The sequence below is a fragment of the Octopus sinensis genome, unplaced genomic scaffold (assembly GCF_006345805.1).
Source record: "Octopus sinensis unplaced genomic scaffold, ASM634580v1 Contig16917, whole genome shotgun sequence".
NCBI lineage: Eukaryota > Metazoa > Mollusca > Cephalopoda > Octopoda > Octopodidae > Octopus > Octopus sinensis.
The window spans coordinates 16,379-22,500 of record NW_021834674.1 but is presented as its reverse complement, the minus strand read 5'-3'; the positions used below and the strand labels follow the sequence as shown (position 1 = coordinate 22,500).

Below are 6,122 nucleotides of genomic sequence, written 5' to 3'. Positions count from 1 at the left end.
ATATACGAACTTCTTTCGGTTTTTTCGTCTACCAAATCCACTCGTACGGCTTTGGTCAGCCCGAGGTTATAGTAGAAGACACTTTCCCAAATTGCCATGCAGTGAAACTGAACCTGGATCTATCTGCTTGCGAACCATCTATCTTACCACATAGCCACGCCTATGCATGTGTGTTTATGTATAAGTCTTTATACAGGATGAACAAGACAAACAAATATTTAAATAATAATTCTGACGTGCATGTAACAATGTTATGGTTGCTTGGAACCAAATGCTCACCGACAAATGATTGTCAGGAACAAAATTATTCTATTAAGTTGCATAGTTATAGAATGATAGAGAGAGAGGGAAAAATAAATCATATGTACATGTGTGTGTAGATACAAATGTTAAATCATAAAAGAAAAGTAACAAAAATTTATTTACCTTTATAAAGCCGACTCCAAATATTACTTCAGTTTCAAATTTTTTTACAGAAATTAAAAGTCTTATCCACTTATCTGAATATTCTATTGCCTCATAAAAATTTTTTGTCTCACCTTCCAGCTTCTATCCGAAATGCATACTGAATGAAATATCCTGTTGTAATAATTCTCTATATTTTTTAAACGAGAGTGGCAGTATTTTCCCTTGATGTATGTGATTGGCTGAAATACTTTAATATCCGGAAAATAAATCCATATTCCAGCTAGTCACCATTCCTACACGTCAAGTGTTGAAATGGTCGCTGTGTAACATGAGATGAAGTATCTAGTGCGCAATACACATCTCGGTCCTGTATTTGAAATCACGACCTTGTACCCCAATCACGACTTCATGTGTACTCGACTTCTTTTATATTACAAAATTTATTTTTCATATGTCCTGGCAACACCCAGAGAATATTCTTATCTACTTGAAGGTTTTTGTAAAACAAACGCCATTGTTTTTATCGATTATTGGAATGGCGATATCTGCTCAAATAAACGACCTCATCTCTCTAATTACTAAAATGCAAAGCCGACGAATTTTCCTTGTTTCACAGAATATATTTCAGTTGGTTGTAAAGTATTCTTGTTGTTCTCTGATGACAAGACGAAGATCAGAGGCGTTTCGGTCATGATCATCCCTTTGATTTATTTACATCGTAATGTGTGTTCTATTCTTTCCGTGGTTAAGACGGTAGGGTGTGAGACAATGGAATATCATTGTCTCAAATGCTTACGATAGGGCTGATAGCGCAAATGTTCAAGTAATGGGCATTCATTAGTCCTGAAACCTACAGCTACAATCATTATTGTAATATATCACATGATGTAATTGTTAATTTTCATAGATCTCTCCGACATATAAGTCTGACCTTACTATCAAGATGAACAATCAATTTATTAGATGGCATCTAGGCCTGAATTATTCTGCTACTAGCAGAAGAATGAAAGGGATATTCTACGTGGTTTACTCTCCATGTGTCTTTAGGCTAAAACATTATACTTTTGATATCTTCATTATTAATTACCAGAAAAAAGAAAAACATGAATGCAATTATCGCCAGCGGCAGGCAATTCTGCATCAGAAGTAAATACTTTGAAAATGATGTGGTAAAAATTTGAAAAGTTTCAAGTGGTTGTAAGGAACTTAACAAGATACCGATCGGCCAAATTACTGGGACGTAAAAAATCGGAACCTGTTCCCAAGCGGTCATAGTGGATAAACTGAAACACATACACATATACATACACACGCTCACATATACATAGATATATACATATATGTAAAAAAAAAAAAATATATATATATACATAAGTGTGTGTGTGTGTGTATATATATAACAAAGTGAGGGCGCGTGGCTTAGTGGTTAGGGCATTCGGCTCATGATCGTAAGGTTGTGAGTTCGATTCCCGGCGACGCGTTGTGTCCTTGAGCAAGACACTTTATTTCACGTTGCTCCAGTCCACTCAGCTGGCAAAAATGAGTTGTACTTGTATTTCAAAGTGTCAGCCTTGTCACTCTCTGTGTCACGCTGATTATCCCCGAGAACTACGTTAAGGGTACACGTGTCTGTGGAATGCTCAGCCATTTGCACGTTAATTTCACGAGCAAGCTGTTCCGTTGATCGTATCAGCTGGGACCCTCGTCGTCGTAACCGGCGGAGTCTTTTTAATATATAACAAAGTAAGTTTGGGGCTACTAATAAATATATATAATTGAAATATAGGATAAAATTTTTACGAGGATTTATTAAGTAGTTATTGTGAAAAACCTCAGAAGGGATAACTTATTAATTATTCCCTATGAATATATTTATATATATTAAGGGCATTACTATACATAAATGCCTCACGCTAGGAGGGTCTCTTGAAGTCAAAACTACTATAATGCCCATATTGTACAAACCGCGAGGGAATGCAACTCTCAAAGCGAGCCTCCAGAAACAGACTTAGCTGAATATGATTTCGTAATTAGTGCAGAAAATGCACTTTTCACTCATCGGCGCAACCTTAGTCAAGACATATAAAAATTATCAAAAATCAATTTACCAGACGAACACATGTATTCTTGCGTTTGATACAATGTGGTTATTATAGTAGTGTTGACTTCAAGAGTCCCCCTTAGCGCGAGGCATTTCTATATAGTAATGCCCTTAATATAAATATATACATGTATATATATATATATATATATATATATATATAGACGTGCGTATGTATATGTGTTTATATATATACATACATATTCATATATATTATTTTCTACTTTAAATAAAGGTGTTCACTATATATAGAAACACTTCGAAGTGCTGAAGAGATTAGAACTTGAGACTTTAGATATGTAAAGAAACGACAAGCAAATTAGATATTTATTTACATTTACATATATGAAGATACATTGAATCGAAAACAAAAAGGTAAATGTGTATGGATATTAAGAAGACATAGTCTAATTTTCAGATAAAACAGTATCACAAAGAGAATAGGTAGAGTTTTAAGTGTTCTACGGCCGTTTTAGGGATCTTTGTGGTCCTGATATATGACATATATCAGGGTCCATTGTTTGATAACATCACCTCTCCAGGGGAAGAATTTTATATTAAAAATTTCGCATTTAAAATGTTGACATGACAGAGGGTAAAGACTGATTGATTTCATAGAGGGCTATATTTATTAGGAAGGGGAGTTAGGGATGTTTAGACAGAGAATAGTTGCAGGATGGAGAAAATAGATTTCAAGATCATAAGACCACTGATGGTATTAAAGGTGAGAGTGGTAGAAAGTGGATTAGTTTATGTCCAAGTTAAATTAGTGAAAAAAGGATGGACTTAAGCGGTTCGATATCAGATAAGGGTATGAGAGGGAGGTTATATCTTCTATTCTAGGCTTTCCATCCGACTCATTTGCCCCAGAAAATCCGACTTGGGTCGAATTAGTTAATGCATTGTTGACCGTATTATACACCGTGTCAGGAATAACGTTGAGCTCCCGCTATGGAATTGCACTTGAGATGTTATTTTTGGTTTCCCTCTTTCCACCATAGACGCACGAATTTCCTTCAGTTTGACATGTCAAATTATTGCAATATTTACAATTGACAAGGCGCCGAGTTGGCAGAAACGTTTGCACGCAGGGCAAAATGCTTAGCGTTCTGTTTTTACGTTATGAGTTCAAAATTTCGCCGATTTCGACTTTACCTTTCATCCTTTCGGGTTTGAAACAGTAAGTACCCGTTGCATAGTGGGGTCGATCTAATCAATTGGGCTCTACCCCAAAATTTCGGGCTTTGTGACTAGAGTAGATAAGAATAATTACAATCGACGGACAGGTGTCCTCATCTTGTTAGTTGTTACTACAACGTTTCGGCTGAGGAATTCTCCAGCCTTCTTCAGATGTCCTATTAACAATAAAGTGTAGACATCTACCCGTCCAATTCAAATATCATACATAATTCCTCAACTCTAAATTATAAAACAGTATCAAATGATTACCCGTCAATATCACAAATACTTTTGGATAAAACCTTAATATTTGCCCGAAATTATGCTACCATCCTAAATGCCGTTGAGGAGGCTTGACGATGGCCAATAGAAGGCCGATATAATATAATGAAAATCGTAACTTACCAAAGAAATGGTTTCACCTCTGTTCGTAAGAGTTAGTGAATGTTTATATATATATTTGCGCATATATATATATATATGTTACGTCATTTGTTTATTTACCATACATTTTTTCATTGAAGTAGCGGAACACAACGCACACAATTATGCATATATATATATATATGTCTGTTTGTGTGTGTGTTTGTGTGTGTAGATATAGATTGGCGTCTTTGTTTCTCATTATATGAAAGCGATATGAAAAGTTTGCGTCAGCAGTCAAAGATGGGCGGTGCTAGTGGAAGAGTGTAAATGAGAAAGGGGAAAGAAAGTGATAGAAAGAGAGAGGGAGGGCGGGAGAAAGAAGATGTAGTGGGTTTTGTGTGTGTTTGTGTGTGTGTATGCGTAAATGTATGAGACTGTTTGCATCCGCGAAACTGAAATTAACTTGAAATAATCTAAGTACAATTTTACAAATTGTGATATCTCTGTATGTGTGTGTATATGTATGTATGTATAATATATATATATATATATATATATATATATATATATATATATATATATATAAACACGCACACAGTTATCAGAATAATATATACGTATATATTCATGTATATGTATATATCTAAATATACATATATATATATATATATATATATATATATATATATATATATATATATCAGTGGCGTGCGGTGACTTCCGGGACTGGACATGCAATGAATTTCTTTGCCCCCCCCCCGACAATTTTTCAGGAAAAAACTTTGGAATTCCTACGATTTACATATGGGAGATTCTGAATATGCAATCAACCCCGTATGACCTAGAATAAAAAAAAACGTCGCCTTGGTACTATTTAAGAAAAGTGGTCCCGTTGCGCGCGCTCGCGCATCCGCGCTGGCTAGTCGTGACTAGTCGATCCTACGACTATCTAGCAAACTAAATAAAATTTTTAAACAAAATATATAAAACACAAAAACACAAAGTAAATAATGTTTTAAACAAAGTAAATAAAACACAAAGTAAGGATCGACTAGTCACGACTAGCTGGCGTGGATGCTCGGGTGCGCGCACCGAGACCACTCTTCTTAAATAGTACCTATGATTTTTAAATTGTTTGCAATACTCATCAAATTTGTTGAAATTCGAAAGTTCCATGAATTTAAACTCTTCTAAGGATGAATATCGTGCTTTTATTTGGTCAACTATTGTACTGATAATTTTGTTATAAAGCATTTTATAATGTCGTTGGGGCTCAAAAGATATATTCTTGGATCTCTGAATTCCGATTCCTGCATCGACTCCATACCCCCCCCCCCGGGTTCAGTTCCACTGCGTGGCACCTTGGGCAAGGGTCTTCTACTATAGTGTCGGGCCGACCAAAGCCTTGTGAGTGGATTTGGTAGACGGAAACTGAAAGAAGCCCGTGGTATATATGTATATATATGCGTGTGTGTGTTTGTGCGTCTGTGTTTGTCCCCCTAGCATTGCTTGGCAACCGATGCTGGTGTGTTTATGTCCCCGTTACTTAGCGGTTCGGCAAAATAGACCGATAGAATAAGTCCCGGGGTCGAGTTGCTCGACTAAAGGCGGTGCTCGACCATGGCCGCATTCAAATGACTGAAACAAGTAAAAGAGATTGAAAAATTATCAAGTTTGTTTTCGAGTACAGTTCTAGTTTTATCTATTTGATATTTACAATACACTATGTCATGACTTTTACTCTGGAGGATGTTAAATATGAAAAAAGAAAAAATCTTACTGAATACTTCTAACAAAAATAAGAAATCAGGAGCTTTTAAAGTTTGGAAGGATCCAATTGCTGAATTTATGGTGGTATCATCCCATGCTTCAGGAGTTTCAATGATGTGCTCAAAAAGGCTGATTATGAAATGATAATTTTCCTTTGTGGTAATAATAAGCCGTGAGGCTGTTGCCTTCGGAAATCTTTTTTTTTAACAATGTTATCTAATGCATTAGCCCTTTTCGGTGTTGGTCTCCCACCGATATAATTAATTATTTTCAATCGAATTCTCCTTTCGAAAAACTA

At 35.7% G+C, this 6,122-nt stretch overlaps 1 protein-coding gene across 6 annotated transcripts in view; it reads right to left on the bottom strand.

Annotated features, from left to right (window-relative positions):
• LOC115230957 (leucine-rich repeat-containing protein 4C) overlaps positions 1-522 on the bottom strand; it is a 49,637-nt gene extending 49,115 nt beyond the window's left edge. For all 6 annotated transcript variants that reach the window (XR_004997603.1, XM_036499881.1, XM_029801061.2 and 3 more), the window contains exon 1: positions 427-522. The gene's annotated coding sequence lies outside the window, so the exon portion shown is untranslated. The remainder of the gene's footprint in view (positions 1-426) is intronic.
• Between the last annotated feature and the right edge of the window lie 5,600 nt (positions 523-6,122).